This window comes from Pteropus alecto, unplaced genomic scaffold, assembly GCF_000325575.1.
Source record: "Pteropus alecto unplaced genomic scaffold, ASM32557v1 scaffold3, whole genome shotgun sequence".
NCBI lineage: Eukaryota > Metazoa > Chordata > Mammalia > Chiroptera > Pteropodidae > Pteropus > Pteropus alecto.
Genome location: NW_006442484.1, coordinates 18,716,909 through 18,731,069, shown reverse-complemented (window position 1 = coordinate 18,731,069; position 14,161 = coordinate 18,716,909). Strand labels below are relative to the sequence as shown.

The 14,161-nt window shown below is 34.0% G+C and overlaps 1 protein-coding gene and 1 pseudogene across 1 annotated transcript in view; one reads left to right on the top strand and one right to left on the bottom strand.

Annotated features, from left to right (window-relative positions):
- LRP1B (LDL receptor related protein 1B) overlaps positions 1-14,161 on the top strand; it is a 1,653,662-nt gene that overhangs the window by 1,178,144 nt on the left and 461,357 nt on the right. The window lies entirely within an intron of this gene.
- On the bottom strand, positions 111-4,132 carry LOC107196336 (annotated as a pseudogene).

The following is a 14,161-nucleotide window of genomic DNA, read 5'->3' as shown; positions in this document are numbered from 1 at the left end:
ATAACTTCTCTTTAAAATGTATAACTATCTTTTAGTTAAGTTGTCATTTGCAAAGATATGCTGGAGAATAAATTATGAATTAAACACTTTTAAATTATTCTTTATTTCTGTTATAATCCATAGTGGTCTATAAACCGAGTAAGGCTTGGTGTTTTTGTTCTCAGAAAGCTAACCACAACTCATAAAGCAGCAACTGGCTTCAGCTTCTCTATTTATTTATTAACAACTGTAACTGAGCAGCTCATTCTTGACCTATACATTTTAAGTAGTTTTAGCCTCAGAAGAATGTCTTCTTTCTCCTGAACCGATTCACCAGTTTTTCTTTCTCTACATTTAACCCTTGTTTGGGAAGATTCTCATTCACAAATTGTTTTGGAGATCACTGTATGACCCAATATCAAGTGATTTGGATTCACACGCATTGATATTCTTGAAAGTATTTTTTAAATATGTAATTTTTTTTCAAATTATCTATTTATGTGTTTAAAATTTTTTTGAAACACCAGTTTTCTTCTGTTGCAGCTGCTGATTTTTCTGAAAAGTTCTGATAATTTTCTTCATCCCCTACTTTAAGATGTTTTACAACACTTTAACAGGAATTAAATGAAGATCTTGTTTTTCTTAATCATTTTCTAAGTGTTGCACTCAGAGGTTGTTTTCTTGAACTACATATATGGAGAGGTGGTGGAATGACACAGGCCTGTGGAGTGCTAGGCAAAATCACAACTGAGACCGATGGACTTTCTATCTGGAAAAATGAAATCTCAATTTATCTTGAAGGAAGGGAGCTCTACAGCAGGGGTCTCCAGCTCCGGGGCCAGAGACCAGTACCAGTTCGTGGACCGTTAGGAACTGAGCCGCACAGCAGTAGATGAGTCGCGTGTGAGTGAACAAAGCTTCGTCTGTATTTGCAGCCACTTCTCAGCACTAGCATTACCTCCTCAGCTCCACCTCAGATCATCAGGCATTAGATTCTCACAGGAGCACTGGCCCCTGGTACCAAAAAGGTTGGGGACCCCTGCAGTCTACAGGACTCCACAGCCAACCCCTGAGTTCAGATATCTGACACCTACTTGCTGCCCAGCACACTACATTCCTCAGCTATCCCCAGAGAGAGCAGAAAGTACATGCAGCCATGGCTCTCTGCTTACTCTGAATGCAAATTGATCTTCTTATTGTTCACAATCTCCAAAAGGGAATCTAGGGCTCCTTCCTGAGGAAGATATTAATTGCTGACGTTCAGATGCTCCATCTTCTAGCCATGCCTCACTACCTAGTTGAAAGGTGGCACCCAGTCTCAGAAACATCCCCGTTTATTTGGGCTGTCATTGAAGGAGCAGCACAAGGTTATTATTTGCTCCCTTGAACTTCTGAAACTCAATGTCAGAAGTTCAAGACTCCATTGCTATTTGAAGAAAAGTGAAGAAGCTATGTTCCCAAGTGTCCCATTTATTTAGAGATATCAAAATGAAAGAAAAAAAGAAAAGTTCCTAAAATTTCCCAGGCCATAGTGATAATAATGCTAGGTCCTTTTTTAATCCTTCATCTCTTTCTCTTTTATTCACATACAGCCCTTTTATTCAAAGCATGCTCTAAGCATCAGAGTGACTAAATTAGGGATATTTCTAGTATTAGGCCAATTTATTTTTAGAACCAGTATTTCTATTAGAATAATTAACATTTATTCATCATTATATAACTAGGTTATGTCTTTTCAAGGAGCCAGAGATACAGAGGTGAAAATGGTAACTCAAATCCTTGTCTTCATAGAGTTTGGATTTAGTTGGTGTAGACAATAAATACATAAACATATGTGAAAATATAAGGTAGGGAAAAGGTTTGAAATAAAATAGAGAAGAGTTTCCAGTAAGACCTTGCCAAAAAGGTGCAATTTGACCTTACACTTGAATGACAAGGAAGAGCTATCCTCGTGAAGATTTCTAAGGAATAACTTTCTGGACAGAGTGAATAGCAAATAAAAAGCCCTTAAGTCTAAAAAGTGCTTGACATGTTCTGACTAACGTGGGTACAGTGACAAGCATCACATCAGAGGCGAGGAAGGCCAAAGCTGAAGAGATCCCAAAGGACTTCTGTGCTACAAAGACTGAAGACTTTATTCTAATAGCCAGTTGGAAGTTTAAATGACAGTTTTATAGTTTTATGTTCTAAAATAATTACTTGATACTGTGTGGAGACTGGACTATGGAGGAGAACAAGAATAAAAGCTGGAGAATTTGGAGAAGTAAGAGTTCAGGTGACAGACCGATAGCTTGGACGAGTATGGTAGAAGTGGAAGAGGAAAAAGTGGCATTCTTAGAAATAATTTGGAGATAGATAATTGGAATATATTTTAAAGGTAAGATTCAGGTCTGCTTCAACTTAGAGTGCTTTTTCTTTCCGTAGCTCCTGTTATGCTTCTCATCCCGGACCTTCAAAGTGTCTCAGACTCTTTTTAATAATTTCTCAAGTACTTTGTTCTCTTAATAAATTAGCAGATATGGAGTAGTATATATTAGTCAACTAGGGATGCTATAACAAAATACTACAGAATGGGTGGCTTAAAAACCAAAACTTTATTTTCTCACAATCTGGAGGCTATAAGTCCAAGATCAAGATGTCAGCAGATTTGTTTTCTCCTCAGGCCTCTCTGACTTGTAGATGACCGCCTTCTCATCGTGTTCTCATGTAGTCTTTCCTCTGTGCTCACATCCAGATGTCTATGAGAACACTGGTCCTATTGGATTAGGCTCCACCCTTATGACCTCATATAACCTTAACTATCTCTTTAAACATTTTATCACCAATATACTGTCACATTGAGGGCTAGGGTTTTAACATATGGGTTTTTTTTGGTGTGTGGGGGGGGCACAATTCAGTCCAAAACATCACCTTGCTTAACTCTCTTCAGATTTTGCTTAAGCTGAGCCACTTAACAAGGGGAAAACAATTCTCTTAAACCTTTCTCCTAAACAATGTATGAGTCAAGGTCAAAGAATTAAATTATTTTCTTTGAACATTGTTAATCTCACTTGTTTAAAAACACTTCAAATAAAATAGAAGTTTGAATATTTTCCCTATCTTAATAAGTAATTTACTATGACTTGAACTTGGAGTGATCACTATAGGCAATTAGCATTATTCTTTTGTCCTGTCAAGAATTTCCACTACTAATCTCCATGTGAGTGAATGTAATTATTATAGAGGAAGAAAAATGATTTTTCCTCTACCCTACTAAATTCTTGACTGATATTCCTAGTGATAAAAGACAAATTAACAGGATAAAAAAAATATGTATGTACTGGAGCCTCATGAAGGTATGAGATTCAAAAGACAATTGGACTATTGAGGATTATATACCATTCTGAGCTAAGGAAAGAGATAGGAGTCTGTGATTTCAAAGGGAAGAAGGGAAATTCATGTGAAAGTGAATAGAGGAGATGTTTCATAAACATCTCCTGCCATGTACATAAGTATCTCAGGTGAAAATAAATTATCACTGATAATGGCTTTTTCCAGGTACAGATCCCCTTTCTAATGTAAATTTCCCTTACAAAGGGACACTTCTACTCTGTTTTCAGAGCTTCTCCTGTATCTGATTCTTCTTAAAATAACCAGGTCAAAGTAATCCTTATGCTAAAGAGACATATTTTGAAAGTGGCACATTCTGCTTAGCCTTAAGTGAAGTAGTGTAAAATCATAGAAACATAATGCAAATTCATTCACCATTCTGGGAAAAAAAAAAAAAAAAAATTCTACACACATTCTTATTGACAGTGGGTTAAAATATTTTTTTGAAGTGTTTATGTCTTAGAATCAGTATAGTCACCATATATGTTTTGAATTTCTTTTGACTTATTCTTTTATTCAAAGCTACCAATTATCATCCTTACCATTCAAGTCACTTGGCTAAATACTCTATATATTATATGAGTGTAGTAGGACTTTCCTCATTTCATAGATGAGGAGACTAATACTTTCGGTCCAAGTAAGTTATTCAGGATCACCCAGAGAATGTCACCAGCAGGTATACCAAAGCAAGTTAGTGTGACTCCAAACCACATTCCCTTACCTCCTCTAGTGACTCTCCACCAAACTGGAAAATCATCCATATAACTTGCATTGGTATATGCATGGAGAATTAAAGTTTATAAGATATAATTCCTGCCCCAAAGAATGCTACATTTTAAACAAGAAGACACACATGTAAATAAATAAGTGCTTTAGGATTATGAACATTATCATAGAATTACAAATAGACCACAGAATGATACAAAGAATTAGGTGAATCACTCTGTGTATCTAGGGGACAACTAAAAATTCTAAATAGAGGCACCATTTGATCTGAGTCTGGAAATCTGTATATGTCCATTATTCAGATATTGAAAGTTGAGGTGGGTATAACAATGGAGGTTAAGGACTTCAGATGGAGAAAGTAAATTGAGGGTAAACACAAAAGGCATAGAAATGTTTGGGAATCATCATTTTGGAAAATTCTAAATACTATCAAATCTATTAACCAATAGGTTAATAGTTAGTTAATACACTAACTGGTGTAGTGGAAAATGGAAGGAGAGCACAGATAAACCACAGTTCAGACACAATTAAACACAACTGTGATGCAAAATGAATATTTAATTGAAATGTATTTAATTGACATGTTCAGATGCTGTGCTTTATTATATGAGTTGAGTAGCTAGCTCTTCATTCCTTCCTTCCCCTGCCCCTCCTCCTCATCTCTTCTTCTCTTTGTCTAATGAAAACAATCTTAGGTAACATCAGTTTTCATTGGATAAACTCTACTTTTTATTTTCTAAACATTCTAGCAAGCAGTTATTTGGGTCTGCCTTGTTTTTGTCAGCTAATTTTTTCCTCTCACTGTCATTGTCACCTTTATCATTGTACAAAAATTTTAGTGCATTGGCAACACAGTCAAGCCATCAACTTGGAAATTAAATTACCTGCCATTCTCAAGTTTTTCTCTCTATATCCCCAGACACCCCCATCAGCTCTGAATGAGGCAAGCCTCTCAATATAACAATAAATGGAAAGAATTTAGGCAGAATCTATCAGTTCAAGGTCACGAAGTCTTCAAAGAAATATTCTTGGCTTTGTTGTACAGTGCTTTCCATCCAACTTTCACTGTCCTCCAAATTCTCTGTTTAAGAAAAAGTAAAAATGAAAACAAGTCTTGGGAGAAGGCAGAACAAAGAGACTTCTAGTTCCATCACTGCCTTAAGAAACAGATTTTTGCATAGGGCTTCAGACAAACTGCAGAGAGCTGTTCCTGGAAAAAAAAAAAAGAGCATCTAACAGGCTGTAAGCAGACTTACACACATCTGATTGTCCAGGTGGAGGAGTGTTCCTGATTTGTAGTAGGTACCATATAAAAATGTAACAGTTTCCCTATAATTATAAATAATAGACTTACTCTGAATGTAGATATTTTTCATATTCACAATAGTTTTAATTATTATTTTTTCATAAGTAAGCTGTTTTTTGGTTATTTTTATTCTCCGCCCCCCCCCCAACATGATTAATCTCTTCCTGGAAAATTCAAAGTTGACTGCAATTTAGTATTCCTAGAATGTAGAGCACTGGGAGCAGTCATAGATCTCATGCTATATTAAGGAGTTTGGCAGTGGGGACGCCATTGGGAAATTTTAAGTAGCAAAGTGACATGCTTCAATTTGTATTTTGGAAAGGTCACTAGTATTTCCTGAGCAATAATAAGAGGATGAGAATTGATGAGGTCCTGAACTAAGCAGTTTCAATGGGAATGGAGAAGAAATAAACATTCCTTTTGTGCAATAATAAGGGTGAGGAATTAAATGGACTTGCTTAAATTGAATAGGCGCCTGGGAGAGGCCATGAAGGTGGAGTGGGGAAAAAATATGATTGTTTTTTACCTCTGATGACTGGGGACCATTCACTATGAGAAGTTGTCTTAGTCCGTACAGGCTGCCATAACAAAAATACTATAGACTGGGTGGCTTCTAGAGGCTGGGAGTCCAAGATTAAGGCACCCGAAGATTTGGTATCTGGTGAGAGCTTACTTCCTGGTTCACAGACAGGCAGTTTTGCTTTCTCAAAGTGGAAGGGGTGAGAGCTCTCTGAGGTGTCTTTTATAAGGGTAGTAATTCCATTCGTGAGGGCCCCATCCTTACCTAGGTACCACATATTGGGGGTTAGATTTCAACTTTGGGGGTTAGAGTTCAACATGTGAATTTAGGGGCTTACAAACATGAAATTCATGTTATTTATTAGTAAAGAAGCATACACAGAAAAAATAAAGTAAATTTTTTTTTGTAGTATAAAGTTTGTGGTGACTTTGTTATATTCAGGTAGAAATACCTACTATGCAGTTGAATACATGGACTGAAGATTAAGAGGATAGTTGGGCATAAGACAGAGATTTGAGAGCTATTAGGGCAATAACGTAGTTATTGAAGTCACAAGTGGGACTACTCCACTACCCCTCCTCCTCAAATTCCTAGGCAGTGCACACAATCTCATCTCTTTTGGCTATTTCTTTTGATGTTTTTTGCCATTTTTTGTGGATTTAAAAAAGAAAGTTGTAGATATTGTTTATTAACTTAATACTATGGATGTTGAAAATACAGAGCTTTTGAGCCCTCTCTCCAACACGCATTTCTCCTGAAATTCTCTGATTTCCCACTTCAGGATAGAAAGCTTGCATTCTACACGTGTTGCTGTCATCATTGGATTTCTATTCGCCATTACATTAGAAGGTTCTTTTTGATTCTTTTCTGTTTTCTAGGTCCTATATACTATTTTCCAGTTTACTACCTCGTTTTAGTGAAGTCTAGCTTCTAGGAGCTTTCTGAGAAAGGGTGCTCATGAAGTAAATTTCTTAAGAGAGTCTGAAAATGCCTTAATGTTTGGTTGGTCGGTGCCTTAGTCAGTTTGGGCTGCTGGAGCAAATTTCCGTAGACTTGGTGACTTAAACAAACATTTGTTTCTCAACAGTTCTGCAGTCCAAGATCAAAGTGCTGGCAGATCCAATGTCTGCTGAGGGTTCGCTTCCTAGTTTGCAAATGACATATTCTTGAATCTTCACATGGTGGAAAACAGAGCATGAGAGAGGGCTCTAGCTTTCTTCTTCTTATAAAGTCATAATGATCTCCTTATAGGAGCTCTACCCTCATGACTTAATTACCACCCACAGGCCACATCTTTCAATACTATCTCATTGGGGTTTAGGGTTTCAACATATGAATTTGCGGGAAGACACAAACATAGCAGTTGAGAATGGAAATCAAGATTGAAAATAATTTGTCTCAGATCTTCCAAGACATGCTTGATTATTTCCCAGATTTAAAGTTGCAGTTAAGAAGTCCAGTGCTATTCTGCTATTGTATCCTTTATATTAACTTTTTTTTTTTCTCTAGAAACTTTTAGGATCTTTTCTTTGTACTTATTATTCTGGTATGTCATGATAATGTGTTTCTGCTTTCATCTGGTTTTTGGTTTTTGTTTTTTGTGTTTTTTTTTTTTTTTTTCCTCCTCAGGGAACTTCTTTGGCTATTTTAATCTGAAAACCAATGTTCTTTAGTTCTGGAAAATAATATTAATTTTTTTAAATGATTTTTTTCTTCTGTTTTTCAAGGATTTCTTTCTAAACTCATATAACTTGGTAAACTTTTTTTTTCTTCTTTTTTATTAACAATAATTTTTCAACTTTAAACTTTCTATCATTTTGTTTTTTAATTTCAGCTATAATAGTTTTAATTTCTATGAGTTCAAATTTTGGTTTCACTGTTTTTTTATAACCTCCTGCTCTTGCTTCAAGAATGTAATACCTATTATAAATATGAGGATATTAATTTGTTTTTATTTTGTTCTGGTTTGATTTCTATATATTTTTGCTTCTCTGTTTCCTCTGAGTATTTATTATTTTTATGATTATTTATTAAATTTCATCCTTGGTCATGGTGTAGTCTTTCTCCAATTATGTGTTATTTCTTGGCTGTCTTCACCTTTCTAGTGGTGATCGAAAATTCTGAGTTCAAGAAGCAGAGCTTACGTAATTGTAAGCATCTATTAAAAATAGCTATATTGAGCCTTTTGGGGAGGGAGAAGATCCCCCAATTTTCAGCTTCAGAGTGTTGGGAGGAACAGTGTCTCCTAAAAGGAAAATTCTTTAATCCTTCCTAGAGGGGAAGTTATGTGGAGGCCAGCTTTCTCACACGGTGAGGAAGGGAACCTAAAGGTCTCAGGATTTAGCATTTAGGTCTCTGGTACTTAATCCTAGTTGCACATCAGAATATCTTAAAGAGATTTGCAATTTTCTGGTGTTATGCCACAGGCCAAAACAATTCAGTGACAGTCTCTAAGAGTGGCTACCAGGTATTTTTGTTCTTGTTTTGTTTTAGGTCCCCCGGGTGATTCCAATGTTTGTCTCAGATGGAGATCCACTAGACCAGGAAGTATCATCACTTCAGAATTTGTTGTAATGCAAATGCTCAGGCCCCACTTTAGATTTATTTAATCTTAAACTCTGCAGTGGGGCCTAGAACTCTGTGTCTTAACAAACCCTCCATCTGATTCTAATTCATTCTTTAATTTTAGACCCACTAATGTAGATTATCACTTTATCCCTGTTTTTGTATGTGATAGTCACACTCTCAGCTGTATCTTATTTTCAGTGTCATTCATGGTATTCTTTTACAGAAGGTAACTCTCTAATCTTTGAACAGTCTTAGGGAAGACTACTCCAGTCTGTGTAAACTGGGTTCCAACTGCTTTTAATTAAACTAAACTAACCTCTTGCTTTCAATTGCATTTATCTAATTTAGATGTCTTAAACTCTTAGTTCCTGATCTGTTCTGAATTTTTGCAGTGCAAATTAACTTGCATCTGGCCTCCTCCCATCTCAGGCCTAGATTTTAATTTTATCTATTAAGTCAGTCAACAATTATAATCTGCTTTCAACCTACTGTTTTTGTTATTGTTGTAGCACCTTTCCTATGCCTTATTTTTAGGCTTATGACTTTTTCATTGGTTTATTGTCAATTTGGGAGTTTCAGAAAAGAGTAGAAATAATAGAATTTTGGATAAAATACAGGACACCCAGTTAAATTTGAATTTCAAATAAACAACAAACTTTTTTTGTATAAGTATGTCTTAAAAAAATATTTTTCATTTATCTGAAATCCAAATGTAACTGGGCATCTTATAATTTCTGTTTTAAACATAAAGTGCTAGTTTTTGAGAAAATGTAACTTTTAAAAATGGATCTCAATAATTCTGGTAACATTCACTAAAAATACATATTCTAAATATTTCAGAAGTAAGTTATTAATTTTGATGATACATATAAAAGTAAAGCATTGTTAAACTTTATAATTATAATTTTAAAATGTGCTAACTGAAATATATATATTGCAGCTCTCTTTAATTTGGGATAAAATTTTAATTTAATTTAAATTTATAAAGTAATGTTTGCATTGCAAAGTATACTGTTATTAGGTCCAATGGGATACTATTTTATGCTCAGAGCACTGCAGCAGAAAGAGCATTGAAATTCAATACTAATGGAGTGTTAACGCCACACTTCTACTGTGTGACCTTGGGAAAGGTCACCTTTTGACCTATTGCTGATCTTTAATAGAAAATGTTTTAACACATCACATCTCATTAATGATGATTAAATAAAACAATCATATATGCTAATGTTCAGAGCCTAGCAAAGGCCCTGACATTTAATAGGGTTCAGTAAATTTATTTCACTTCTCACTCTAGTGTTTTTATTTATTTATTTTTTTGAGTGAAGATTTTGGAGACTATATGATAAAATCAATTTATATTAACCTTATTCTGTCAATTTTTTTTTTTTTTGTATTTTATTAATTCATTCAATGTCTCTATTAGGAAATGTATTTTTTTTTTTTTTTTTTTTGCTAGGGCTGCTTTAACAAAGTCCCACAGACTGGATGCATTAATAGAAATCTATTTCTCACTGTTCTGGAAGCTTGAAGTCTTGAGATCAAGGGGTTGGCATTTTTGGTTTCTTCTGAGTCCTCTCTCTATGGCTTGTAGGTGGCTGTCTTCTCCCTGGGTCTTCCCTCTGTGAGTGTCTGTATCATAACTTTCTACTCCTATAAGGAGACTAGTCATATTGGGTTAGGATGCACCCTAACGCCCTCATTTTAACTTAATTACCCTTTTAAAGGCTCCATCTCTAAATATAATCACAGTCTGGGGGATACAATTCCAACCATAACAGTGAAATAGAATTTTTCATAATTACTTGCACACGACTTAAAAAGCAGCTTTTGAATTCTGATAATTTCTGAAGATTCTAGTATATTCATGTCAATAACAATGTGAGTAAAAAAACAGTGAGAGAAACAAACGTGATGCTAAATAATAATTATACAGTCACAGGCAAAGTTCTTTATGTTAGGGAAATCTTTAAAAAGGATAATATTTAAAAAGATCTTTTTTTAATAAAAGATAATATCAACAGGGAATAGGAAAGATGGGTTTACTTAAATGTTTTCTAACTTATGAATTATCATGGGAGATGTTTTTAGGGATATTTCTTTTCCCAATCACTTCACAAATATTCAGGGAATTTCTACATCATACTCAGTTCAAAAAAATGCAAAGAATTGAATACAAAGAAGTACAGGACAGGATATTGATCTCAGGAGCTTTCATCTCTGGATAGGAAGTCAAAATTAATACCCATGAAAAGAAAAGAAAAAGCAACAATCTAAAACCATATGATTCTGTCTGTAGAGGCCATATAATCAATGGGAAGGGGAGAGTCAATACGAGATATGCTAGTCTGAAATATTTTACTGAGGGTGGGGTTATGCTTATGCAGTGAAGAATGAGTATAGTAGCATTATCCTCAAAGGTAGGGAAATCAACAAAATAAAAAAATGGAATTTTGTCTATTTTCTTTATGGCACTAATAGCAGTCTTCAATTATATCTTATTTTTTTATGATGATAAGAATACTTAACATGAGATACATTCCCTTAACTAGTTTTTAAGTACATGACTATTGTTAAATATAGGCACAATGTTGTACTGTAGATTTCTAGAATTTATTTATTTTGTATAACTGAAATGTTATGTCTGTTGAAAAGCAACGCCCTATCCCTCCACCTCCAGCCCCTGGCAACCACCATCCTTTCTCTATTTCTATGAGTTTGACTGTTTTAGATTCCTCATATAAGTTGCAGTATGTGTCCTCCTGTGGCTGTCTAATTTTACTTAACATAATGTCCTCAAGTTTCATTTATATTGTTGCATACAGCAAAATTTTCTCTTTTTTTAAGACTTTATTTTGTTAGAGCAGTTTTAGTTTTATAGCAAAATTGAGAGGAAAATACAGAAATATCTTATATATTCCTTATCCCCACACACACATAACTTCCCCCATTCTCAAAATCCTCCACCAGAATATTTCCTATACAATATATATATAAATATATATATTGTATTAATTTTAATTTAATTTTTTGAGCAGTTTTTGGTTTACAACAAAATGGAGAAGGAGGTTCGGAGATTTCCCGTATACTCCCTGTCCCCACACATGCATAGTCTTCCCCATTATCAGAATTACTCACCGGAATGGCAGATTTTTTTGTTTTTTGATTTTTGTGTGTGTGGTTTTGTTTGTTTGTTTGTTTGTTTGTTTGTTTGTTTTTAATCAAGAATGACCTAATTTGATACACTATAATCACTCAAAGACCATATTTAAGATTCATCGTTGGTGTTGTACATGCTATGCATTTGGCAAATGTATAATGACATATAGCCATTATTATAATATCATACAGAGTTTGTTACTGCCTTGAAACTCCTCTATGGTCTACCTTTTCATCTCCTCATCACCACTACTCCTGGAAACCACTGATTTTTTTTATTTTATCCATACTTTTGCTTTTTCCATAATGCTTTATAATTGAAATAATACAGTATATATTCTTTTCAGTCGGCTTCATTTACTTAGTAAAATGCATTTAAAATTCCTCTATGTCTTTTCATGGCTTAATAGATCATCTCTTTTTAGTGATGAATAATAGTGCATTGTCTGGAGGTGTACAGTTTATTTATCCACTCATCTACCAAAGGACATTCTGGTTGCTTCTAAGTTTTGACAATTATGAATAAATTGCCTATAAACAGCCATGTCAGGTTTTTGTTTGAACATGAGTTTATAACTCTTTTTGGTAAATGATAAGATATGGTTGTTGGGTCGCATGTTAAGAGTATGTGTAATTTTGTAAGAAAGCACCAAATTGTCTTCCAAAAATGGCTGCATCATGTGGCATTTTCACCAGCAATTTATGAGAATTCCTGTCGCTCCCTATCTTCGTCAATATTTGAGGTTGTCAGTGTTTTGAATTTTGGCCATTTTAATAGGTGTGTAGTGGTATCTGATTGTTGTGTTAATTTGCATTTCCCTGATGATATACTATCTGAAACATCTTTTTATATGCTTATTTGCCATCTGTATATTTTCACTGATGAGGTGTTTTAAGTCTTTGCCCATTTTTTTTTTTTTATTGGTTAGTTTTAAAAGTTCTTTCTGTATTTTGAATAACAATTCTTTATCAGGCATGTCTTTTGCAAATATTTTCTTTCTGTCTGTGGCTTGTCTTCTGATTCTCTTGATCTTGTCTTTTTCAGAACAAACATTTTTAATTTTAATGAAGTCCATCTTCTTAGTTATTTCTTTAATGGATTGTATCTTTGGTGTTCTATCTAAAAAGGCATCACCATACTCAAGGTCATCTAGGTTTTCTCCTATGGTATCTTTTAGATTTATAGTTTTGAATTTTACTGTGATACATTATGAGTTATTTTTTTTTTTTGGAAAATTGTAAGATTTGTGTCTAGATTAATTTTTTGCATGCAGATTTCCAGTTCTGCCAATACTATTTGTTGAAGAGATCCTATTTGATACATTATATTGCTTTTGCTCCTTTGTCAAAGATCAGCTGACTATATTTATGGAGGTCTATAGTAGGGCTCTCTCTTCTGTTCCATTAATCTATTAATTTTTAATCTATACTCTTTTAAAAATTCTATACTATCTTAATGTAGTTTTTAAATAAGTCTTGAAGTTGGGTAAAGTCAGTTTTTAAAATTTTTTCTTCACCATTTCATTTATATTTGAGAGAATATCTGCCAAATACCCAAGTCTGAATAGCCATAGTCTGTCAGTCATTCTTTCAAGAAAAAATGATAATCCATGAAAAAAGCAGCTAATTCTTTTTTGCAGTTCAAACAATCTCATAAGGACATTTGTTTCAGACAATCACACTTCAGGAGGCAGCACAAGTTCTTTATGTACTCTTTTTATTTTGTCACACAGAATACTAAAAGGCATGTACTGAAGAATCAAGATTTAATAAAATTAGTAACTTTAACTAGTCAATTAGGGACACTCTTAAGTAAAACTAGCATTTAAAAAAAGTTCTATGAGTGCATGGTAGTGAAGAATCCAGTGATTCTAAGTGCAGTTTGTTGATACTGGCTATTGGACCTTTTAGATTAATATTTGACTTATCTTTCTTTTTCTATTGTATTTTCTGTTAGTCTTTTCCCTTTATGTATGGAAGATTTCATCAACCACATTTACTAGTCATTCTATTAAAAACATTTTTATTTAGACAAGATTATTTTATTCTATATAACTTCTTATTCTCTAATTGTTCCTTTTTTGACATCTTTAATTTTTCTTAAATTATATATGTACACACACACATATATACATATATATATATATACACATATATATATATTTGAGTATATTTGATGATTTTTAAAGGTATTTTCTGGGTTATTATTTTTTGCATCTTTATGTTTATCTTAGTGTTCACTTTTCACTCTATTAGTTTTCCTCATTGAACTGGAGATCCTTGATTTCCCATGACATTTAACAAAGAACTGGGTGTCTATCATGAGTTTCCTCTACCTTTATGAAAATAAAACTCTTTTTACTTGATATCTTTCCTGAGGGGGGACTTCTTACTAGGAGCTCTGCGTGGCATTGGACACTGAATTGTAATTGGGAGCTTGCAGGTTTTGCTCTAAGAGGTCAGGCTTTGCGTATTCCGAATGTCAGAATGAAGAGAGCACCAGTTTTAATACTGCAAACCTCTTCTCTAGTGTCTTA